Source organism: Urocitellus parryii, chromosome 6, assembly GCF_045843805.1.
Source record: "Urocitellus parryii isolate mUroPar1 chromosome 6, mUroPar1.hap1, whole genome shotgun sequence".
Lineage (NCBI taxonomy): Eukaryota > Metazoa > Chordata > Mammalia > Rodentia > Sciuridae > Urocitellus > Urocitellus parryii.
This window is the reverse complement of record NC_135536.1, coordinates 15,474,141-15,500,677: the sequence shown is the minus strand read 5'-3', so window position 1 is coordinate 15,500,677 and position 26,537 is coordinate 15,474,141. Positions and strand designations below refer to the sequence as shown.

Genomic DNA, 26,537 nt, shown 5'->3' with positions numbered 1-26,537 from the left:
GTTGGGGGTGCTGGGGAACAAACCCAGGGCCTTGTGCATGCCAGGCAAGTATTCAACAACTGAGCTATGCCCTGGATCCCCATCTGAAAATTAGTACTTATTTTTCCTTTCACTTGAGAATGCTTTATATTTCCTTATCTTCCTTCAGAGAATTTATGTGAAACACCTTTTCTAAGGTGTTATATAGCCATCTCGGAAAAAAAAAATCAACACATTCTACATAGGATTCATTTCAATCCTTGATAAGAAGTATATATGCTTCTAATGGAGATGATTTCTACCAAAAGGGTGTGTTCACACTCTCAGCCTTGAGGCCTGCCTACAAGGGCCAAGAACACATCTGCAAAGAATGAGAATGCTTTCTTGTGCAGGCAGAAGCAGCAGAAGGAGTCAAAGACCAGACTTTTTATCCATCCATCCATCCATCCATCTCAAACCGAATTTCCAATTAGCCAGGATGACTACCAGCTCTGTGCCAGGACCAGGGCTTGCAGCAACAAACAAGGATTTAGAAGAGCTTAATTTCTGAATTCTTGGAAGACAAAGAGCATGTATATTAAAGTGGCTGCATGGTGCCCATTTGCCATGTGTCAATGGGCATCTACTCAATTTTTGTTATGTCAATCATAATAACATTGAAGAGAATAATGGGAGGGGAAAACCCTGAGTCAGACATAAACTAATCAGACAAGCGCCCTATCCCTCAAGACAGACTATCTGGCCTCTGCATCCCTTGTAAACAGTTTACAAAGGGTCTTCAACACCTCCCGCTGTTTGTTGAATGAACAAGTAAATTAATTCTCATTTTCACCTTGCTATCTTTTGGTACACAGAAACAACTGCCTTGGACCAGTTGATCTTTTAATCAATTTTCAGTTAAACTAGAGATATATTTTAATCTCATTAGTCTGGATCACGCAGTACCACAGAAGGAGTGCTTACTCTCTGCCAAGCGCCGTGTCAAGACCTTTATAAGAATTACTTAATTCTCATTCCACCTCTATAAAGTAAATATCATTGTCCCTATTTTACAGATGGGGAAATGGAGGTTCAGAAATCATGCCCAGGAGGCAGAAGAACTGGGAACTAAAAAGATGACTGATAGACTCTTCTGGCAGCCACAGCCCTTCCAGGGGGTCTCGGGCCCCTTCATTGAACCCAACCCTGTAAAAAGCCACAGCTTTTCAAGTCCCTGAGCTTTATGGTGCTGCTGAAAACCCAGGCCACCCCCTTACCTGGAGGTCAGTGCTGGTTTCATTGAGCTTGAAAACCCTGTGTAGTTTTTCCACCCCTCTTGAGAGCTCTGACTTTAGCCCTTGACCTCAAGGAAGCTGAGGATTCCACTGCAAAGTCCTTCCACTCCATTCACTACCCCCCCCCACACACACACACACTCCTGGGACAGCGGGTGCGACTCCTAATGGTCCCAGAGAACTAAGACTCTGAGCTTACTTTTCCCATGATTGCCTTTTCTATTTCCATAAGGAGGAGTGTTGGAATTTTAATTGGCATGACATTGAATCTGTATAGCGCCTTGGGTAGTACGGCCATTTGACAATATTAATTTTGCCTATCCAAGAGCATGACATTATTACCCTAGGGACATGTGTGACTGTACGTATGGGGTGATGCGACATCATGTACAACCAGAGAAATGAAAAGTTGTGCTGCAGTTGTGTACAATGAATCAAAATACATTCTGCTGTCATATATATCTAATTAAAATAAAATAAAATTTAAAAAACCCCTCTAAACTTGTTTAAAGTCAAGTCAGCTCTCCAGATTCACAAAAACCTCATGTCTCCTGAAACTGGGATGGTGGGACAAACGCTGGTGTAGAAGCTATCCCCCTACTCTTCCCATATGTTACTCTGTGACTTCTATGGCCCTTCATTTCCTGATATATAGAATACAAACTCTTATCACAAAAATGATCGTGACAACCAAGTGTGATGGTAAAAATACTTTGTGGAAAAATTAAAATACCTGCTAAGACAAAGTTGTTCATGCCATACCTTCCCCACATAGTGGAGATTATGGAAAGCTACAGTGGTCGTGTATAAAGCCCAAGTATGTACCCAGAAGCTCTCTCCGTTACAGGTGTGGGGGTCTCCATTTAATTAAATATTTCCCAGAGACACTAGAGCGTTATCAAAATTGCTAACTAGGAAAATGCCTGTAGGGCTATGAATCAGTCTTCAGAAGTTTGGTTTGTTTTTTCAACATTTGGACCCCATTTATGACTCCGACATAACTTTCCTTGGTAATAAGTAACTAGGAACTGAGATTAATTGCTCTATTTCAATTACCTCTGGTTTGTTCATACCCCATGTTGAAAGGGAACTAACGGTCAGGGCTATCAGGACAGGAGATGTCACTGGCTGTTCTTAAAGAGCTTTGGCATCTGAGCAGTTCATGATCACTGAAATATAGGGTGCCAGCCTTCCAAGACGCTGTCGTCTAACAATGATTTAAATCATGAGAACCTCAAAGGAAACCATATTGAATTGGGTCTGTTGACTGCTCACACTCTGTAACCTGTCCGGCTATCTCTGCATCAGACTCCATTTTGAACATTTTTTTTTTTTCCTGTGTATCTCATTTACTCCATTGTATTCATTCAGAGGAGGGAAAAAAAAAAAGACCTCATAAATGTCATTTCATATTCCAAGCAATTTGCTATAGGCAACTACACCATTACTTTGTACAAATAAATTTACATAAATCATTATTAGAATGTTTTATCTTGGCAACATTATTTGGTTCCCAGAGCACAAATTAAATGCATGCTTAAAGCAGAATATTTTAAAGTTATTCCTATATTGTTTATGAGACAGGATTAGAAATTTCCATCTAATCTTTCTTTCATAATGGAATTCCTTTCGTTTTCTTTGTACATTTAGAAACCACAAGTATAATTTTCTGGGGGGGGGTGGTTGTTTCCTGAAGCAAGCAATGCAATAGATGACTATGTTTGGCTCATTTTCCAGCCACCGTTCCCTTTGATTCCATGGGTTCAGTTTTGAACACTGATTAGAAGGGCTGGAAACCAGGGAAATTACAATACATAGCCTTGCGAGTAGATAGCTTTTTTGTTTAGTATTATTTTACAGGCACCTTGCTCTTTGGTTGTAGTTGGTATTTTTCTTTCTTTCCATTTCTTTCTCTCTCTCTCTCAAAAATATTTTTAGTTGTAGATGGACACAATACCTTTATTTTGTTTATTTAGTTTTATGTGGTGCTGGGGATAGAACCCAGAGCCTTACACATGCCAGGCAAGCACTCTACCACTGAGCCACAACCCAGCCCCCTTCTTTTCTCTTTTAAATAAAGAGTTGTAAATAAACCCCTTGAACTCAATCTCTCCTGCTTGTTAGTGTGGGGACAGCATCTGTCTGGATTAACAGCTCAACACGTGACAGGTCTTCAATGGCTAGGGTTTTACTCCATCCTAGGCTTCAACTAAAATTTGTTCTCCATGTAAAATGCAGTGCCCAGTTTTAAAACAAGCTGCCCTTGAACATGCCAGGGTAAGGAGTGATGGGAATGGACAGAAAGAAAAAGTCAGCCTTGGTCAATGAACTGTGGTGTAGAAGAGCCCTTGAGTCCATTTTGGTCCAAAGCATTTAAGAATGGGTGTAAATTCTTGACTCCTTTTTTTTTTTTTTTTTTTCACGTGTTGTAGCGGCCAGGAAGTCACGTTCAGAAACATAGCTAGAAACATAGCTATCATAAGATGCAAGGGGCTTACAGCCCTCAAACGCTGGAGCAAGGGAACCAGTGACACAACCCAACTCAGAAGAGTGGGAAAGTGGCCCACTCATTGGTGGAGCTAATCCCCTGAGGTTTGGGATGTACTTTTCACCTTGTATCCCATAGCCTTCCCTGGATCAGCCAGTTAATGCAATTAGAACTCACATCCCTAACTTGTACCATAGTTTCCATGGTGATGCTGCGGATCCAGTTACCACATTTGAGAACCACTGAAGCTTAAGCCCTTGCTACATGTTGTCTGGAACCAGCAATGTATATGACATAGTACCTGGCCGATGCCTCACCTGGGAGCTTGTCAGAAATGCAAAATCTCAATTACCAATCCAGACTTCCTATCAGAATCTGCATTTTAACAATATTCCCCATGTGATTTTGTTTGATCATTAATGTTTGAGAAACTTGCTTTAAGCTGCTTGTAGTATCATAAATGCTCTGATGATAGACAGCATTGAGATTTCCCAGGTCTGAGGCAAGGCGAATGAGAAAGTCTTATCAAAATCAGAACTCTCAGCCAGGCATGGTGGCTCATGCCTGTAATCCCAGCAGCTTTGGAGGCTGAGGCAGGAGGATGACAAGTTCAAAGCAAGCCTCAGCAATTCAGCAAGGCTCTTACTCAAAATAAAATATAAAAATGGCTGGGGATGTGGTTCAGTGGTTAAGCATCCAGAACTCTTGGGTACTTACGGTGATTTTCTAGACAATATCTTCCCCAGCAAGCTGAGGTCAACCTGGCCAGATTTGAACTTGCGTATATGAATTCAGTTCTGATATTCAAAAAGTAGTTCTTCATTACTTCCTTAATTCTAGAGAAAATAAAACATGCTTCTATTTTGTTGTATTAAACCCCTGAGATTTGGGAGATAGTTTCTATCCTAAGATCCTGGAAACTTTCCTGTCTCAGCCAGTTAGTAAGATTAGAACTCATTTCTCCAACTTTTAACATAGTTTTCATTCAGCAGAATCATAAAATTGTAGTGGGTGGGAAAAAATGTTAAATGTTGCCAAGTTCAAATGTCATAGCTTGTTTATGGTAAACCTTCAATGATTACTTGATTTAAAACCAAATATCTATTTGGTTTAAAATGAAATAGCTCACATCCAGTGCCTAAAAAAAAAAGTAAAATGCCTAATGTATATGATCTGTTTTCATTTGGGGCTCACTTGCTAGGTTAATCCAAGAAGCCTGGATGCCTCATTTAAAGATATGACGGACATATGTGAGTTCCTAAGATGAGGTGACCTCGATGATAGATTAAATTTAATTGAAAGTTTAAGAGATAAGTGGAAAAATGCAACTGGAGTGTGATCAATATCCAATATCACTCTAAAAGTCCCTCCCTTTCTCTCTTTCCTATTTTAATCCCCTTCATTCTTCAATCCTTTTTTCATTTTTCCCCCCTTATTTTCTTTGTGGTACTGGGGATTGAACCACTGAGCTATGTCCCCAGGATCTTTTTGTTTTTTATTTTAAGTCAGGGTCTCTTTGAGTTGCCAAGGCTGGCCTCAAACTTTTGATCCTTGGGTCTGAGATTCACAGGATTATAGACGTGAGCTTCTCTGGGATTATAGACGTGTGCCCCTATACCTAGTTCAATTCTGTTCTCTTAATGGGAGACAAGTCCCCAACCTCTAATTTTGCAAATGCTTATGGCACACAATTACTCAGGTCAGGGGTTAGCAAACTTCCTATGTAAAAGGCCTGATAGTTTATGGTTTCTGTTGTAACTATGTGATTCCGTCATTGTAATACAAAAGTGGCCATTGATTATTCAGAAATGATGATCATAGCTGTGTTCCAATAAAAGTTTAGATGCTGAAATCTGAATTCCATAGAATTCTTATGAGGTACAAAATTTTAGTTTTCTTTTTAATTTTTTTTCCAACCATTTAGAAATGCAAAAACCCTTCTTAGGTTATCTGCCATGCAACAAGAGGCCATGGGCTGTCCTTGGCCCAGGGACTGAATGTAGTTTACTGACCCCTGGCCCAGGTTTAGAAGGGATGTGGCAAGACTCTGGGGCAATCAGTTCAGGGGGAGGAGGGCACAAATACTGTTGTTATTCTAGTTCTTCCACTGCCTGCTGGCTGCTGACCAGGGATGTGGTTCTAGGAGGCCACACTCCCCAGGCAGGGAGGGCTTGGGCTCTTGGGCATGCTCAGGAAGGTGCAGTGTGGTCAGAGTACAGTGTGACAGGAAGAGAAGGAATGTTGGTTGACCACTCTCAGTAGCAGCTTTAAAACCCAGGGCAGCAGAAGCCACTACTGCCTTACCTAGATGGACAAAAAGCAACACTGGAAAAGAGCCAGTTGTGGGCAGGATTTACTGCTCCATCCCCAACTTAACCAATGCATCTTGTTCCCCATATAAAACTGTGTTCCAGCTTTGGCCTTGATACCCTCCTTGACTTTGGGATTTCAGAGCTTTCAAGAGACACTCTGCATCCCAAGGTACAAACTCATATTCTTGGCTTATGCTGTCTACTCTCCAACTCCACTTCCCTGCTCAGAATCACACAGGTGAGTGCCAGGTGCTGATCTCACTCAGCCTGTGGTTCATCCTGGGGACCTGCCAAGCCAGGCATGCCACACAGCACCCGGAGGAAGGGAGTCAGGTGTGTATGAGAAGAGCAAATAATAGAGGCAGGGTGTAGGCAGGTTCAGAGGAGCAGAGAAGACCAGCAAGGCAGAAGCCAAGCCAGAGCTACGCCATAGTGGCCACTGTCTCTCGAAAGACACTGTCAGCCAAGGCCCCTCCAGGTAGGTCTCCCCAATGGCTCTACTCCAGGATCCTTATGGGACACAAACCTGAAAGGGGAGTCTGGCTCTGGCTGAGGCAGAGGATCAGGGACACCACCAAGGCCCACAGGGTGTCCTCCCATCAAAGTGCCATGTCATCCTCTTCCAGCTGCCTGGCCAAATGCATAGCCACAAAGCTACTGAGGTCCTCCCTGTTCCTTGACTTCTTCCCTAATTATTTCAACCCCAATCCTGGAAATCTCTCAATTCCCTGGAGCAGTGGGTGATAGTTAGTGCACAGCGCTGCCCTAAGCTAAGCCCCACCAGGTGCCATTTTCTCATGATCAAGTTGAGAGTTTTCTGTAAGACTGTGAGCTGCTTGAGGATAGGAACCAGCCTTGTGCTTTTTTTTGTGTGTGTGTGTGTGCTGGGGATTGAACCCAGGGCCTTGTGCACGTGAGGCAATCACTCTACCAACTGAGCTATATCCCAAGCTCTGTACTTTTATTTTTTTTTTTAATCCTCATCTGTCCCAAGAACACACAACAGATATTCAATAATACTTATTGAATGCAACTAAAAGGTACAAACCATTAGAAAGATTGCTACAATTAAACATAGTATTCTGGGAAAGGAGATAATTTAGAGGCACTACAGTAGTTTCTACATGAAAATTCCCAGTGATGTTTCGGTTGCTTTGTGCATCTACAAACACACCAGAATTTTAAGTAAAGATGTGATTCAATGTTTTCAATCATCTTAATGCCTAAATTGGATTGACCACATTGTCAGTCTGATCAGCTGCATGAACTGATCATTAAGAAGATTGAGGGGAGGAGGGGAAGATACCAATGAATGGAGAAACAATCAATTTTGCATTTGCATTTAGATATAGCTTTGGAGTTTCGTTTGTTCGATGTAAACCCATGTAAGGTGCAGAAATGGGGAAGGGAAGCAGAGTGTGATTACCTGAGTCCAAATGGGTCCAGAAAACCGAGGTCAGCATCGCTCCAGCTCCCGTCACAGAAAGGACGAAGGGGCCTCCATCATCATGACAGGATGCTTCTAGAGGCTGGTGGAGAGGAAGAAAAGGAAGACAGAATTAGAGGAGAGGAGCAGAGAGCCCTCACAACCACAATGGATGTCCTCTGTGGCCCGACCCTGGAAAATGACACACTTCAGTGAAAAAGTCAATTGCCACAGAACCTCTTTATTTCTTGGATAGTTATTGAAGCACCGAAGCTTTCAGGATGGAGTGTTTTTGAAACTGCCTCATAGGGCATAAGAGGACCCAGAAATTTGAAAATACATGCCATAGACATCGTAAGATCATTTGATTTCGGTAGGACTGCCAGTGAGACATCCGTGAGATCATTTTCCTTCACTACAGCTGCTTCTGAAACACACGTCCATCCAGAGGAAGACATCGACGCACCAACAAGCATTCGAGACCAATGCTCCACCCCATGGACCAGCCTCTGTCTATTTGGTAAACCATGGACACAGGTACAAAGTCAATGACCCTCAACTCTGTTGTAAAATGCAATTACTCTGGCTATCGTCCCGGAGATGAGCTCAGTGAATGGGCGGCAGTGATTGAGCCACAGTTAACTGATACATTGCAAAATAAGAAAATTGGTACAAGAGAAAGATCGTGTAATAATTTCTGATGGAAGGTTTTGGGTTTTTTTTTTTTTTTTTTGGTCCAGGCTTCAAGGATGATAAATCAATAAACTCTCCAATGAAAAGAATGGTATTATCCTATGATCATGAGTAAGAGAATGTTAGGAATAACATATTCATTGGATCAGTGATTCTCAAACTATGATCCCTGAAGAAGCAGCATTGACATCACTCAAGAGCTTGCTGGACCTGCAAATTTTAAGCCTCAACCCAGGTTTCACCAAATGAGAAAATCTGGTCATGAAGCCCAGAAATCTGGTTTTTTTTTTTTTTTTTTGCACGTGATTCCAATATGCCTCAGGACATTCAGTGATCCACTCCTTCAAATGTATTAACCTGTTGTTGAAAAGTAAAATTACCCTATTCTATTTCATGTTTATGTGCCAATTAAAAATGAAATATTGAGCAAGGAACTGGGAAGGAGGAAGAGTCAGAGACGAAGGAGATGAAGTCCCTCCAAGACGTTCAAGTATCACAACATGGTTTTGTCTACTGGTTAGAGGGTTTCAGAGGCACATTTGTCTCTGGTTGGGGTGGGAGTTTATGGTAAAAGGGAAAATGTCATGAAGACTATGACAGTAATAATGGGTCTTAAAACTGGGACAGATAGGGACAGGCAGGAACAGGCAACAGCTGAAGCATGAGAGTCCCTGGGATGTGGAGTAACCAGGTCTGGCTGATACTTGAGAAATCTGAAGGTGATCTGAGAGAGATGAGTTTACTTCCAAACACAGGGGCGTCAAAGCTGGACCTGTAGCTTCTTTCTTGTGTAAGATCACCAGCCTGCACTGATGCTTATCTTTGGAAAAACTCCTGTCTGGTATACTAGGTGACTTAAGGATTTCTATATCCAGTGCACTTTCACACTGTGTTTTCCAGAATGGAGATTCTCAACTGCTTCAAGGATCCACAGGGCTGAAGGACTGACCAGGAGGAAGAACACAAAAGAAAAGTTTGAAGTAGGCACAAGAATGCGGATGTCACAGTAGCCCTAGGCTATTCTGCAAAGGGGCAAAATGTTACCACACATAAAAAACCCCTGAGGCCATCTCAGTTTTAAGTTTATAAAATAACTTCAGTTGATAGCGGTGGGCCTGAGTCTCCTCCAAAAGTTGAACTAACAAGGGACATCTTCAGTTGGAGAAAAGATGCTTTTCATGATCAAGAAGTTAGGGCTTTTGCTTCTAGACAATTAATATACATAGATGCCTTATTTCCTGATGTTGGTAAGATGATGGATGGGACTCTGATAATGTTTTACATGTCACACCAAGCCTTTGAAACGAAGCTGGTGCAGAAGTGGCAATATCTGCTTGCTTATCCCAGCTCTGCTGTTTCACCAGCTGAGACATTATAGGCAAGGCACTAAACCCCTAAACCTTAGTTTTTCATCTATTGAGAAAGAAAGGCATTGACCTGCCCTGCCCTCTTTAATTTAAATAAGAAAATAGATATAACGTTTCTATGCAAATTATAACATGCACTCCTACACAGTCATATAGAATTGCCCTCCTCAATGAAACACTGGGTACTAATTAACACTTGTTATTGTATTGGCCTTTGAAAATATAAAACTAAAATGTTCCTTATGCCCTTGGGACTCTCCTTTAAAATGTTTGCAGACATAACAATTCTGAGGAACAAAATTGGCATCGACCAATCCATTTTCCCAAGAAACATTTTAAGGTGAATTTTTGCTTGTCATTTTTTTTTCTTTAAATTTTATTCCTGGGCGAGGGATGCATCTCAGTAGTAGTGGTACACATAGCATGTACAAGGCCATACATAGATTTGATCCCCAACATTGAAAAAAACATTTTTTTTTTTTTTTTTTTTTATCCAGTGACCACAATAGAACCTCCATCCAGTTACCATTCAGCAGCTCCTGGTGAACACAACTCAGTCTTCAACAACACGGATGTATACAATGGCAATAATTTATCTTCTCTGCAGTAGTTTAATCCCAGATGGACCACTTACTAATTTATTTCCATATGTAGCTGGCAGAGAGATTAATCAGGCTTCCAACTCGGAAACCTGAATTGCACTTTATTCCCTTAACAGGCTGACTCTGGGCAGGAGAAAGCACACTTTTATATAGAAACCAAGAATTCCTCTGAAAAAGACTGTCAACCTCAGACACATGGCGTCCCAGCCACGTTCACACATCTCTCCTGAGATAGCAAGCTCTTGTGTCAACAGGGAGACCGACTCTTGCTGGAGATCCTCATGGACTTCGCATAGGAACAGTGTCTGGTGTAACTGGGCAGGAGTCACCCTACCAGGCACAGGGCAGCCATGCGCCCCTCCCTGTTTGCAAGGTCGGGGGCTCGGATTTCTGAAACAGAAGAATCTTTCTGCCAAGGCACTGCGCCCAGCTGGCCCCGCTATGCCGTGCCCAGGCACTGGAAACTATGTGCTTTCTTTTTTCCACTCTTTTTAAGGGTCTGAACTTGACTGAATTCAGCAGCTGCTGAGTCCTCAGCGAGGCAACGGCTAAGGAATTATTAGCTTTGCTCCCAGTTCCCCTGAGCTTAAATCTTGGTCCCCTTTGGTTTTCATTTTTAACCCAATGATATCAGTCTTTAGCAAAGAGTTGGTTAACAGCCTGTCGTGTGATGACAGGCGGAAAGCAAGAGTGGAGCTGATAACTGAAGTGGCACCTGAAGCCACCACTAGGAAGGCTCACCAGAGGTGGGACATCATAGAGATCTGGTAGGCTGGGGCTCCAACCAAAACCTGGCAAAAGTCACTTAGGAGTTCAGGTTCAAAATTCTCTCCTCTGTTCTGCAAGGAGTTTAGCTCCCCAAGGTCCTGTCTGGCTCAAAACATCTTATGATTCTATGAAAACGCCAACACTTCCCTAGTTCACCTGGTTAAAGTGCTTGGCGATGCCAAACAGCTGGAAGTTTGGAAGCATCTGAAAGAAGCCCCATGGGTCCAGATGCTTGGTGCTGTGACAGCCTTAGGAATCTCAGTATCCAGTAAATGCCCTTTGAGCAAAGAGCATAAGCATTTGAGGATTGTGTAACAATGTCTATCTTTACAATGTTTTAAGATGTCATAAGATGTCAATTAAATACAGTAATTTGAATTACTGATCTCTGTATGGCAAAACCTTAAAAAACACATAAGCCAGGAATGTTGTTTTTAGTATTTTTTGAAAGTGGTATCTTTTCTTTCTTTTTTTAAAAAATGGTACTAGGGATTGAACCCAGAGGTGCTCTACCTCTGAGCTACATTCCCAGTCTTTTTTATAATTTTTTAAAATTTTGAGACAGAGTCTTGTTAAGTTGCCCAGGCTGGCCTCAAACTTGGGATCCTCCTGTCTCAGGCTACTAAGTATCGGAATTACAGGTGTGAGCCACTGTGCCCAGCTGGACCTTGTTTTTATACCTTACAATATACTTAAGCAGATATACAACTAATATATGTATGCATATGCACACATATGTATTTTTGAGACGTGGTCTTGCTATGTTGCCCAGGTTGGTTTTGAATTTGTAACCCTTCCACTTCAGCTTCTGGAGCAGCTGGGGGGATTACAGGTGTGCACCACCATACCTGGTCACAACTCATCTTTAATGAAATAAGACCACAATGGAAGACAAAGAAACTGACCCAGGAATATGGAGAACGGAGCTATCATACCCCTAAGGATGAAGGGGAGATCTGAAAGCTTCTGTGGAGGAGGAACTGGAATTTAAGCTGGGCTTCAGAAACAAAGATAGAAGTAAAGGCAATTGGGTAGAGGCAAGAGCAAGAGCAAAGGCCTAGAAGATTCCAAGTATGGCAGGGACACAGCGTTAGTGCCCTGAGGCAGCAGCACAGGATGCCCAAGGAAGAGGGGAAACAGTGAGGATAGGAGCTGGACAGGGACTCACGGTGGAAAATCCTGGACACCAACAAATGGATTGGCCTTTACTCTGTGGTCATCGGGTACCTTCAGAAGTCATTGAGCAGTGGAGAGTCCAGAGGAGCTATGCCTCCCGAAGTTTATGGTGGCGATTCTACTGCCAGCCAAGATTGGTGGTACCTTCGTTTTGTTCTTATTCATTCCATGCTGCTAACTATTTGGGAATGCCTCAAAAAATTTCTTTCTTTTTTCCAAATCAATTTCCTGGCAATCTGAATGGAAGCAATTAAGCTTGCTACAATACTTCCAGAGTTTTGCCTTCAAAGGATGGGTCAGTCTGAAGTTTATATGCAGGTTTATGGGTTTTTCTACTCTTACATGAAAGGGTTAAAATAACATGACACAGACTGATGTCTTACTTTGTTTTGTTTTCACACTGGAAAATATTTCGAGATGATGAGAAAAATACACACACAAGCCAAGGATTGGGAGGAGCTGCTCTAGCACTCCCAAAACACAAAGAGTGAACTTGCTATCCCAAGTTATTCGCTGAAACTTCTGATTTCCAATTTCAGAATCCCAGCGTCATGATCCCGAGTTTATAGGATCCCTCACACTCCATAAGAGAACATCACGGGAACTCTCATATACCCATGGTGTTTGGTCCCTCTGCCTGGGGGCAAGTGCAAGTGGCATAGTTCAGCTGCCACTGAGAGATGCTGCCCTCCCTGACACGTGGGTATGCACGGGGCCCACGACAGAGATGTCAGCACATGGGAAGGCAGACTGCAAATGTTCTACCCCACCAACCCCAAAGACGGGTCGGTGTCTTCAGCCTCCATCAAAGTAAGGATGGCAGGGGGCAAAGGAGCTCTTGTTCCAAGAAGTGAGCTGCCTTTGGCATGAGCCACCATGAAAAAGTGCCCCATGGAAGCCACAAACTTCACTTCCTTCTCAGGGTTGCCTGGACTGGCCACACATGGGCACACATGGGCAGCTTCGATGTTAATATGAGATCACAAAAAGGTGTGATCATAAAGGTGAAATCCTAAAAATGTTCATCTGGGAAGTTGAACATTTCAGGGTTCAAGCACCTGATTTATAATTCAAAACCTGTCCCAGCTTTCTACATGCCCAGGTGTTCAGAAGCCTGGAGAACCCCAGAGGCGTTCTCTCAACATCCAATCAAATAATTACCTAGAGGTATAAGATGCAGTAGGTACTGGAGATCACTCCCTGTGCACTTAGAAACCAAACCAAACCAAAAACAAAACAAAACAAAACAAAACCCAGGGTGGGGTTGTGGCTCAGTGGCAGAGCACTTGCCTAATATGTGCAAGGCACTGGGTTTCATCCTCAGCACCATGCAAAAAAATAAACAAATAAAATAAACTTATTAAAAAAAAAACCCAAAACCAAACAGTCTCATAAATACCAAAAGAGTTTCATGAACTGCTTTAAAAAAAAAAAAAAATCTACCTACGGTCAGAAAACTAATCTTCCTCAAATGAACAGATCAGCTTAAATTACCGTGCCATTTTACATTCTCTTGACTAATACCCGAATAATGAAACTACAGCATAAGGTAAATGTAGGCTTACACCGAGTAACGGGCATAAATAAAAATATTTTGACATTAAAAACTCAGTAAAAATTAACTCCAACGTAACTTGAAAGCTCCTGCAATCCTAATGTGCACATTGAAAGCCATTAACGTAATACCTAGGCTGCTATTCAAAAGTAGGGGTCTGGCACGTAAATAAATGCCGGTTGGAAGGCTTCTCCTAAATTACCGTACAATTTGGTTGCAAAGCCACACACTTACAAAGTCTATCATCTTTGCTTGGTTGCTCTCCAACCAACACTAAAGTCATATCAGGCTACAATGTGGCGGCATAATATAAACGCAGATACCGGCAAATGGTACTAAAAAGTGGCAGCAAATGTCAAAGACAAACCAGGGTCATCCTGGAGAGAACAGAGGTATTTACATAAGCATTCTGAAAAGACAATGGAGCCCCAATTTCCTTTTAACTGCACACCTGATCAACCTCTCTGCTCCTCAACTGATCATTTTTACATAAAAGCAATTTCTACAACGAGACATTCAAAGACCTTAGTTGCCATAAACTCAGCAGCTGTTAAAGATTCTTTGCACATTAGGTGTGCTTACAGACTCAGCTATTTTCAACCCAAGCCTTTCATTCCTTACCCATCACTACCCCCTACCCCACACAAAAATGAGCTTCCCTTGTCAATATCCTTCTTCATTCTGTCATCTGCCAAAGCCATTTTCTTACCTTTGTAAGTCACTCACATTTGTTTCATTTGATGATATTTACCCATGCCGGGACAATTGTTTGACTGCAATCTTGCAACTTTCAACTTTGCCCAGGTTTTGCTGTCTTGCAGAAGGGGATGCCTCAACCCCCGACACATTGCTCAGCTGGGCTGAGACACATCTGAATCCAGGGCTATATTTTAAATTCTTTTACACTTACTTAATATAGTGCATGCCGCCTGTCCACTGATGCGATATCAGAAACCTGCAAGCTACTATTTCTGCAACTGTGTCACTGTAGATAGTCTGAAACATGTACGTAGCTGTTGCCATGGAAACAAACACAGCTAGGGTAGAGTGCCACGCTGTGTTAATTCCTTCACCCATGAACCCCAGGGGAATGCTAACATTCATCTTCTTTCTCCTTTAGTCTCACACTGCTTTAATATTTTTTTTAGCATTATCAAATGATGTACTAAATACATATGGTACACCTGGAAATATGGATGGCTGAAATGAGCCGTGGTCTCAACCATGCCTGCTGGGTGTCTACTTAGGAGGTTGCAGCTCTGCCATGGATCCTTTCACTAACTTGTCCTGGGAGAAAAGGAGAACTTTGTCTTTCTTTTAAAATGATGTGGGCAGGGCAGACATAGTGAACATCTTTGTCTCACCAAAGAGTGATTGTGGAATTGCACTAGAATAAACATGCTACCCGAAATGTGGTTTGTGGGTACTGTGAAAGGTGAGAGAGAACATGGAAACTTCCTGAAGTGGATCCAAGCTAAGAGTTCTTCTCCCTTCCAACTTGAGGCTTTATGTTCAATTGTTTTAATTAGGCAAAAGCATAAACTCTCACCCAGGGCTTCAACTGTCTCACTGGGTCTTTGTTTCTAAACTCATGCAAGCAAGGTATTCGTAAGGGTCAGTAAGGACATGGAATCACTATTATTCAGAAAGAAATGGAATTTTCCTGTCACCTGAATGTTCTCTCATTTGCTTCAAGTTTAAATGTCTGTCCTTATCAATACTTGGACTTGTGGAGAAAAGTCGAACTCGCTCCTTCAACCAAAAAGCCAAAATGTGTAGTGACTGGTACATTGGGCTATCTTCCCATTATTTGCACTGGTAAGCCCCTTTAAATACTGGGGTTATACTCATCACAGTAGACAAAAATAAGCTGTTCAAAAATTTTAATTACATCCTATCCCTTGGGCTAGGCAATAATATTCAATCTAGATGAAAATGGCCACATTTTAGATTTGCATGCTGATGTGCTTCACTTGAATACAATTTTCGCACTAAACAATCAATTGTAGGCTTTAAAAGTGTAGCTCCGTGACCCTGAAATGGCATGTTTTAAAGAAACCACTACTTTATCAGTGGGGATTATGGCAAAATTAGCTTATAAAAGATGAGCAAGATCTTTCTAAATTGAATCATTCTTGGCTGTTTACTCTGACAATAATAATTGACTCATTCCTAAGATAAAGCAAAACAGAAAATAGACATATATTCACCTTATCGGTTAAGGAAATATGTCTTTTTAAAAAGCAATCTCAAGACAAGGTTAGAGTCCAGTACAGAGCCTAGTCTAAGTTTCAGTAGGACAGGTGGAGATTATCCTTTAACTAACTGACCAGTATTTACAAACTTAAGGAGAAGAGCCAAAGCAATGCATACAGTAGGTGCTCACTGTGCCCTGCTGTTTCCATATCCCTTCGGTGTTGGGCTTTTTCACATAGGTTACCCCATTGGACTATCACGAGAAATCCATGAATTAGTTTGGTGGGTGCTTTGGTTTGGAATATAAGGTGTCCCCCCAAAAGCTCAGGTGTTAGGCAGTGCCGGAACGTTCAGAGGTGAAATGATTAGATTATTAAGAACTCTAACCTCATCGGTGGCTTAATTTACGTGATGGATTAATAATATTCATGGACTGTTGGGTGGTAAACTAGGCAGTTGGGGTGTGGCTGGGGGAAGAAGGTGGGGGGCATGCCTTTGGACTGTTTTTATCTCTTTCTCTCTCTCCACCCCCATCTTCTCGGCTGCCCTGAGCTGAGTAGCTTTCCTCTGCCGTGCCCTTCTGAAACATGATGTTTCTGCCTCACCTCAGGCCCCGAGCAATGAAGTCAGCCAACCATGGACTGAAATCTCTGAAACCCTGAGCCTAAAATAAACTTTTCCTCCTCTAAGTTGTTTTTCTCAGATATTTTGGTCACAGTGACAAAAAGCTGATGACGAATACACCAGACATCACCAATCTCATCTCTCAGAAGATACTCTAAAGTTCTGAAAATTAGCGACTGGTCCAAGGTCACAAGGTAGAACCTTGTCTTCTATCACCTGGTCCAATGTTTTTTCCATGGGCCATGCTGTCCCCAAGAGCACTCACCATGCAATTGGTTGTGAATAACTATAGCAACTATACTAGATGAGGACAGAGCCCATGTGCCAGATTAATCAATTTGGGTACTAACTATGGCTGGTGGTTGAAGTGAGGCTCTCTCTCCTTTTATCCTCACTCACGCATTTTCTTCTCCCAAGGATGGCCTAGCCTTTATGTTAACTCCAGGCCCCAAAGCAGATCATCTCAGCTTACACCCAAACCTAAGTCCCAGCACCAATTCTCAAAGAGGTGCTTGGAGTGGAAAGATGGTTGGGTGCTCCTGGGGCTTTAGAGGTGCAGGGGGGATTGGGAGCAGCAAGCAGTAGTGATAAAACAGTCAGCTCCTGAGGAAGGAAGCCATTCCACATCCCAAGTCAGTCTGCCACCCCCCCTCTCATTTTTTAAAAAAAATTGTGATAAAATGTCAAATTTAACATCTTAACAACTTTTAGGTGTACGGTTCAGTGACATTAAATAATATTGTGCAACCATTACCCTCATTCATCTCCATAACTGTTTCATCTTGTAACACTGAACTCTGCACCCATTCAACGATAACTTCCCAGTCCCAGTGGAATCGCGCCATATTTACTTTTTGGTGACTGGCTTATTTCACTTACATAATGTCCTCACAGTTCATCCATGTTGTAGCATATGTCAGAATTCCCTATCTCCTCCTGCCCCACCCCTGCCCAAGTACTGGAGATTGAATGCAGGAGCATGCTACCCTGAGTTACATCCTCAAACCCTGGATACCCTTCTCCATTTTGTTCTTTGAGACAACATCTCACTGTTGCTGAGGCTGTCTTCCAAATTGCTATCCTCTTGCCTCAGCCTTCAGAATAGCTGGGACTACAGGCATGGGCCACAACTCAGGGTTTTCTTCCCATTTTAAAACTGAGTAATATTCTCTCCTGTGGATATATATCATATTTTGCTTATCCATTCATCTGTTGCTGGGCATTTGGATTGTTTCCACATTTTAGCTACTGTAAAAGATCTTAAGACTCTGCTTTTAACTCCCCCCCTCCCCATACTCGAGGTTGAACTCCACCACTAAACTACCTCCTTGACTCTTTAAATTAATTTTGACCCAGGGTCTCACTAAGTTGCCTAGGCTGGCCTCCAACTTGCCTCTGCTTGGTCTGCGACACTGTGCCACTTCCTCCCACTTTAATAGTAGCCAGTGGGTATGAGGCAGCATTTCCTTATAGTATTGATGTGCATTTCCCTATTTGTGAGTGATGCTGAACATTTTTTGCGTGTGCACTTTCTGGCCATTTGCATATCTTTGGAGAATGTCTATTCAAGTGCTATGCTATGCTCATTTTTGAAATAAGTTGTTCGGTTTTATTGTGGTTGCGTTTTAGGAGTTCTCTATATATTCTGGATACTAATCCCCGATCAGATAGATGCTGGGCAAATGCTTTCTCCCATTCTGTGGGTGGCCTTTTTACTGTATGGCTTCTTCACCACCCTCACAGTCATCAGATAATGACAAGCAGATTTCACAGTGATGTGGGATCTTCCTGCCTCCTCCCCTGGATATCAAAATTTCATGGGATTTGGTCATGCTACCTTTTGGTGATAGAGTTCTTCCAAAGAAGTGAATTTTTCCAGACTATAGAACTGTTTCTCGGTTGGTCTGTTCATAAAGCCAAAGAGATCATTGTGTGGGCCTTATTTGAGAGGTGTCAGGGGAAAAGCAGGGGAAATTGGGGCTTTGAGGACACTCCAACCTAAGAGTCAATCACTTGACCCCTTCTGATAAAAACTTTCTAACGTGGCTCACAGAAGAAAATGACAGATTAGGCAAAGTCCAGGGCTCATGATTTAGTCTGTTATAAATATTTTTCATAACTAGGTTGGTGTTATGAACCTCTGCATGTTGGTAGAGAGGTGCTCCCAGGAGCCACAGAGGGGAAGGGGGAGGTCAGCCTCCAGGAGAGACCGCACTCTGAGATTAGGTCCTTGTCCTCCTATGTGCGTTTTCATTTTCTCTGGCCTCCTCCTCCCTGGCGGTCAGGGTATCAGCTGGCCCTCTTGCTGTGCAAAGTGGTCTGGCTTTCACAGTTCCCTCCTGTTTTGATTCACATCTAATATGCCAGGGGCTGAGAAACCAAATAATAGAGCTGATTAGAATTTTGTCTGAAAAAAAAGATGAACACAGGCCTGAGAAAGTGTCCCTGAGCACAAAAGTGTCGCCTTTTGGATGCCATTGACTCTAGGTCAATTAGCCTAAAGCCAGTCACCTAATGAGCAATTGGCCTATAATTTAAAACCTTTTTGAGTGTTTTTACATGGCAATGTCCTTTGATTCCCACCCCCCCATCTCTTTGGCATTATAAAGTTTGTAAATCAAGCCTTCTATGGGCACACCAGCTTATTTTTAAATTTCAGTTTTTATGCTTAATTTTAATGTTTTTAAATTAAGTTCATTTCTTTGGGAGATTGGCAATGAAAGCAAGAACATTCAAAATGGAATTTCGGGTGAACTGGCAAATCAATATGAGAACTGCTGTTCAGGGGACTTTAACATCTAATTTTCATTTTTTTTGAGGTTGCAAAATTCACAGGAAATGTGAACTTCAGTCAGGCCAGAATGCTCCCACTGACTCGCGGTCACCTCTGTCTCCTCTTTTCTCTTGTCCTGTGATTGCACAGGACTCGCACAGCTGAGGTTCCAGCTGCCACTCAGGGAACTCACTTGTGTTCTTGGACTTTGCTTTGTTTCCACCACGAATGTACCTTAAAGGTGCTATTGGGCAAAACTCAGCCTGCTGAGTCTCACCCAGAGCAGGGCTCACCTTCCCACTCGGTCCAGGAGCCTCCACTGTGATCTGAAATGGACAGAGATGGCAGGAGGGGCTTCAGGGATCTTTTTCACAGAGGCAATGCAGAGACTGTGGGAGTCAGCCAAACTCTCACCTGAAAACCCAGTGCTTCATGCAGGGGGCGAAGGGAGGGTCAAGGTCAAGGGACATCTGGTATGACTGGCACTGAGGAGACCAGCCACTCCAAAGCAGAGGCCAGGATCCTTATAGAACATGGTTCTATGTGTGCTTTAGAAGGAAACCAAAAACCAGACCTGCCTTAAAGACAAGAAGCCAAATTGAGCTGGAGATCAGGACAAAGCTAGCAGATATGGTCTTATCAGGCAGCACCTGGGCTGTCAATGCAATGGGAAAAAAATGGAGATGGTCCCTGTTACCTACCAGTAGCTCTGACCCAAGACACTGGCCCTCTGGACAGAGTCTATGGGCCACTTGACATCTCCCCAGAAAGCAAGTATGCCAGTCAGCATGGGACCCTGACCCAGAGTTCCAAGAAGACTGGACAGCCAGGGAAGGTGGAGTAGCCATGCCGCTGTTTGACAGGCAGGCTGGGAAGTCAGGGTGCAGCTCCGAGAAAAGAGACACTGACCGGGAAGGCCTCACTCTTGTGCTTGGTCAGGATTTGAGAACAAAATTCTTCCGGAAATGGAAACTTCTCCTTTTCGTTATGAAATTGCCATTGTAAAGTTTGCTTTAAATATCTTCTGTTGGGGACAGAGCCAGTAACTGTCCTCAGTGTGTATGAGCTTCCTTTATCTCTGCCTGGAGGATGATGAGTTAGCTCAAGTTCACGTGCCCTCAATGGGGTTAGGGCCGCCCAAGACTGGAAACTAATAACCAGCCATTGAGGAAGCTGTAAAATGTATCTTTTCCTTTTAAAAAATCTGAGTATGTGATAAATTGTACAAATATATTTTATCCTAATCCCTTCTACTTAAGAAAAGTGAAAGTTTAAAAAAATTGTTTTACTCCTTTTAATTATAAATAAAACAATAAAAACAAAAAAATAGGCAGAAGAATATTTTGCAAAGCAAGATCATAATTTTGTACTTTCAAATACTATAAGTGACTGTTTTTTGTTTGTTTGTTTTGTTTTGGGTACTGGGGAATGAACTCAGGAGCACTCAACCCTTCAGCCACATCCCAGCTCTATTTTGTATTTTTTGTACATGTGTGGTATTGGGGATTAGAAACCAGGGCCTTGTGCATGCAAGGTAAGCACTATACCAACTGAGCCACATTCCCAGCCCTATTTTGTATTTTATTAGAGACAGGGTCTCACTGAGTTGCTTAAAGCCTCACTTTTGCTGAGGCTGCTTTTGAACTCGTGATCCTCCTGCCTTAGCCTCCCGAGCCACTAGGGTTACAGGCGTGCACCACCGCACCTGGCTGTGAGCAACTTTTTTTAGCTTCCACGTGTGGTATTTGTCTTTCTGTGCTTGGCTTATTTCACTTAATATAATGTGCTCCAGTTAGAAAAATAGGAGTTTGTATTACAACAAGTCCCCAAACAAACAAAATGCAAGTCAATCATATGAGGTAGAATATTTGGGGACTGTTTTAACACAGACTAAGTAACATTGACTTCAATTAAAATGACTGTCTGCCTGTTAGTTTACTTCTCAGGCACCAGCCCAAGATATGGGCAGAGTGAAGGAAGCGACCCAGGTTTTTCTATCTTGTTCTTCACTGTCTTCTAGCATGGTTCCATATTCATATGGTCAAAAGTAACTTGCTGCCACCTGGTCCCTGTCCTAGATAGAAGCAAAGAGGAGAAAGAAGATGAAGAATATGTTGCTTCGTTTTCAAGGCAAAAATCCAGAAGCTGTACCTATCCCTTCCACAATCATTCATAGGCCAGAAGTTAAGTCCCTTGGCCACCACTAGCAGAAATTGTCCACCCAAAGCATAAGGACTCTACTAAAAAAAAAGGAAGAAATAGGGGATTCACACTAGTGGACAAATAATCGGTTTTTTAAAAATTTTTTTTTTAGTTGTCAATGGACTTTATTTTATTTATTTATCTGCAGTGCTGAGAATTGAACCCAGTGCCTCACACAAGCTAGGCAAGCGCTGAGCCACCATCCCAGCTCCCAACTAATTGTGTTTTAAAAACACTAAATATATGTCTATGGGTACAAAGATATAAGTACAAATTTACAAAGACATGTGGAAATGATAAACACCAGACACAAGAGGGTGGTCCCAGGGGGAGGGGGTACAGGGAGAAATGAGACGTCAAATGGGGATAGGAACCTGCAGGGACAATTCGATTGTATCCTGGATGTTTTATTTTTAGAAAGTACTTGAAGCAAACATGACAAATGTTGAGCTCTCCCAAAGCTAAGCGGTGGGCACATGGGTGTTTTTGCTTTTTTCTGTGATAGAATGGTATCATTTTAAAAAATTAGCAAAACTTAGCATTAGCTCAACGACCCTACTGCAACTCAACTCATCATTAAAATGTATTTTGCCAATTTTAAAATGCACATTTTCCTGCGTGAGAACTCTCAGAAATGAGTGCATCTGATTATAGTAGGCAGCGCTTTTCCTCTTAGTGGTACATTAAATGATCTCGCACTTTACACTCGATGGTGAGTCAGATTGGAAGACACACAAGGTATAAATGGCAGTTCCTGTGGACTGTGGCATATTGTAAACGGACGGGGGGCAGGGGAGGGAGGTGTCTCACAGGTGGGCATCCCAGGACCTACGGTGCTCTTACAGCTTCAAGGGACCTTCTGAAAATGTCCTTCAGACTGCCCCTTATCAGACTGCCGAGGTTGTTCCCAGCCTGTGGGGGTGCCCCTGACAGGTCATACAGAAACCCACACGTCCAGACTGATTCTCTCTGCTGCTGGGGGAAAAGGAGCAGTTAAAATCCCCCCTTTTATTAGTTCTAAAGTGCTTGGGAATCTCTCACGCAGCCAGAGCCAAAAGCATAAATGGCACCTACAGACTAAGCTCAACCTCAACTGGGAAGAAAGTGGAGTCAGATCATTCCTGGACCCAAATTTTTGGACATTCTGGGAGAACACAGCAGACACCTCTACAGCCATCTGAGGCAGACAAGGCCGTTCCCTGGTCAGCAGAGGAGATGGCAGGGGTGGCCACCAAAGCCGCCATGATCCACTCGCCTTTGATGTCTGATGTGCTACTGTGGGTCTGTCTTACAGAAATTAGCTAAGAATACACTGGTAACATTGTCCCCTCAATGTATCAAGAAGGGAGTGAACCAAACTGGGGGGAAAAAAAATCCATACAGCTGGTTTTTATCCGAACACAGAACACCATTTATTTTTAAAAAAACATTTATGAAAGTTTTCTTCATTTCTCACATTCAGTTAGTATACAGTTGGCATTTTCAAAATTCAAACCTGATGTGGATTTGGAATTCAATGAAGCACATTGGAAGACATCTGAGTGAAGGGGAAAAAAAAGTTCTAGCCATATGCTACTGGTGCATGAATTTGAATATTTGAAAGGTAATCTAGAAATGAGAATGCTTCCAATTCTCCTTACCAACAACATTAATTCATAGCAACCACGCGTGTGTCGTAGACATAGCTGCTTTCCCATGTGAGAGACAATAGTGGGATAGAGCCCGGGGCTGGCCTTGTAGTACCGCCCGGCTAAGTCACAAGCATGGGTCTCACTGGGTCACTGGACATCCAGCAGCTGTCTGGTCACTGGTGAGGGGGGCATCGTGACTCTGGCCTCACTAGGTACATTAACACACAAGAGAGTTTCTCAGATATTCAAGTTTGGTTAACAATTGGATGAGAAGCCAGAGGACTGCTCAGATGGGCCACTTTCAAAGACACCAGAAAACAGAACTCTCCTATTAAGGATGTGCTCCTTAGGTCTTTCTGTTTATCTACACAGCCACAGAGGAAATGACCAGAGCCAACCACACAGCAGGGACTTTCCCCCCAGCTCTGACACTTGTTTACACTCTGACCAGGATGGGAGGAGAGCCCGGGGTTCTAGCTGGGAGGTTCCCTGACAGCGCTCAGTCAGCCCTGCTCACCTTGTCCCCAGGCCAGGCCTCTAACTGGGTCATTCTGTCAGAGAATATACAAAGCAAGTGGTCACATGCATTGCTAATCCACTCATGTGCATTCAGGGGACACTCACTCACACAAAACCAGAATCCACAGCACGATGCCAGCTCACTCTCCAAGCCGCCTGTCAGGGACCCGACCTGTGTGTTCACACAGGCTGCTACAACACCAGGGGGGAGTCCAGAGGCTGAACGTCCTGCTTCCTGTGCTTTTGGAAATGGAAGGGGATGGCGAGACTTGAGAGAGGTAAGCAAACCTTCATTACTTTGTTGATAAGACGGGAGAACAAAACGATGGCTTTGCTCCTGTCCATACACAATGGGACTAAGACTCCTACCTGCCGCGGATTAGGGAGACGTGTTCTTCCCAGAAGCATTAGAGAGGGCCAGCTCTGTGTGACAAGGGGAGTCGCATGTCCACCACAGCCCCATTCAGCCACCAGGGTCTCTACCTCACGCCCCCATCATCCTAGCACAGATAAGGGAAGCCCCAGGTCTGTCAGGGAGAAGTCTCTGTGGAGTGGATGCACAATGGTTAGCAGAGACCCTCTTCTCAACCTGCACCTTTTATAAGGTGACATTTTAACCATGTCTCTACTCTCACCAGAGTGAACTCCCTCGGCTGCAGGGCCAGGTGTTACCACCTCTCCAGAGCAACTGGCCTCTCTGGCCAGGAGTTTCTAAAGCAGATGTGAGCTACTCAGAAAGCACTGTCTTCCTCACCAGGGCCGCCCGCATCCCAGAGATCTAGGGTGATCTCCACCCCGGGCTGTGAAATACAATCTAAGGTGGGACAAAGGCCTGGAAGAGAAGTGCCTGTGTTATGCGTGAATTAGCTCCCTGAATGCTTTCCGCCTGGCTGAGTTGTGATGGTGGAATCTTATCTCTGCAGCCTAATGCGGTGTGACCAAGGGAGTTTTTGTTGTTGTTTGCTTTGGTCTGTAGGTTGCCTAAAATTACACAGCTAGTAAACTGCTGTCCCTGATCCTACCTGCTCTCCACAGCATGGACAACAGCTGATTAAGGAGTCCATCAGGTTAAGCCTGAAAGTTCCCAGGAAGCACAATGGCAAAGGTTTGAGAAACTCCAAGCTCTGGCCAACTCCAGGCTAATTTGGGATTCCAAAGTGGTAAGGTAAGACGCGCCGTGCCTTTGGAGCTATGGAGTTGCCCCACAAGTAAAGACTGTTTCCCACCACGGCCTTTCGCAAGCCAGAAAACATTTGAAAAACTTGAGAATTTGACTACATCCAGAAACTGGCACTGAGTAATCACTCCATGGTTGAGCAAGTGCTTTGCTGAAAAAGGTCTATTGGATGACAAACCATACATCAACTTGCCTTCGCTTTATTGGAAGGAGAAATTCTAAACAGATTCTGAAAGAGATCAACCCTAACTTTATTTAGGTCACGCTGCTGACACACACAAATAATGGGAAGCGTGTGACTAATTGAGAAACGGCAAGGAAAGGTCAATGCCTAGTTTATTTCTTAACTCACAATAATGTGAGTAACACTCGTAGGCATTTGCACTATCCACTCCTCGATGCTGCAGCCGTTAAAGGAACAGAAGTAGGGAGGTTCATTTAAACTCTTTTTTTTTTTTTAAATAAAAAAGCTCTGCCAGTACATGGCGACTTAAACCTGAAAACTACACATTTCAGAATAACTCTCAGATGCATTTAGATAATGAAGCCTCAGTAACCTCCCTGTGCAGGAGAAATGATTATAACCCCCATTTTATCAATAAGCAGCTGGATATTCTTGCATGTGAAGTGATCTGCCCAAAGTCCCTCATTAGTTAATGATAGTTGAGCCAGAATTAGACTGTGAGTCTCCAGGCTCCGTACCAAGGGCACGGGGCTCTGTGGTCTCGGGAGGATAGGCCAAGTATAAGATGCTCAATCCAAGCAATACTTGTGTTTATTATGGACTGTGCAATTCCTATGTTTATTATGATCACTGATGTCCACGTATCCCCGAAGGCAACCAGCCTTCCTGTATCTGGATCCCTGCATCTAGATCTATAAAGGACCCAGCAGGAAATGATGGGAACTTGATCTATTGGTGACTCACAAGGCCTGTGGCTCCGTTCAGAGCGAATTCCCTCCTGAAGGTGGGGAGCAGCATTTGAGCGTACGGGGAAGGCAGCACCGTGCTCTGGCACTCTGCACATTGGCAACCTTTGGCTAGGAGGAAAGATCATCTTCTCTGAGCACACTGAAGAAAGACAGCCCAGGGACGCCACAAAGCCCGGGGGACCAGGCTGTGGATACACTTCCCCGGCTATACACCCCAGGGGAGTTTTTGGTCTGATGAATGGCGAAGGTGGTGTTGAACATGGTACTCACTCAGAGACACTGAAGAGCCTGGGGAAGCACAGAATGCCCGTGTCACCCTCATCTTGCGGGAAAAACTACAAGGGAAACGAGGCCAACCCAGATCATAAGTGGATATGCTTCGAGTAGCCCCCGGGGCTTCTGAACACCAAGCGGAAGCCTGTCAGACATTATTGTGCCCACGGACCTGCAGGTTCTGCTTCGGCCTGGCTCACGTGGGGCTGAGATTCTGCATTTCAAATAAGCACTAAAGGGATGATTTCCATGCTGAGTAGCAGGATCTAGAATACCACGACCTTCTGTGCCCTTGTAATTCCAGGCCTCCCCCTCACCCCATCCCCCATGCTCATGACAGGCTCCTACATCCTGCCACATGCATATCCACCCATTTCACTGGTATGAGCTCATCCTCTATCTCACTCTGTGCCACCTTGGACTGGGCTACTTCATGATGGCTGTCCCCTCTGCCTAGTAACTCTTCTGCTCCATGACTAACTGCCATGACCCCTCACCTCCTCCAGTGCAGAACCAACCCTGCCCCCTGCTTGACAGCACTGCACCCACTCTTGTATCCCCTGTACCCC

The 26,537-nt window shown here is 43.5% G+C and overlaps 1 protein-coding gene across 1 annotated transcript in view; it reads right to left on the bottom strand.

Annotated features, from left to right (window-relative positions):
• Foxn3 (forkhead box N3) overlaps positions 1-26,537 on the bottom strand; it is a 384,721-nt gene that overhangs the window by 265,729 nt on the left and 92,455 nt on the right. The window contains exon 2 of the mRNA XM_026394242.2: positions 7,480-7,582. The gene's annotated coding sequence lies outside the window, so the exon portion shown is untranslated. The remainder of the gene's footprint in view (positions 1-7,479; positions 7,583-26,537) is intronic.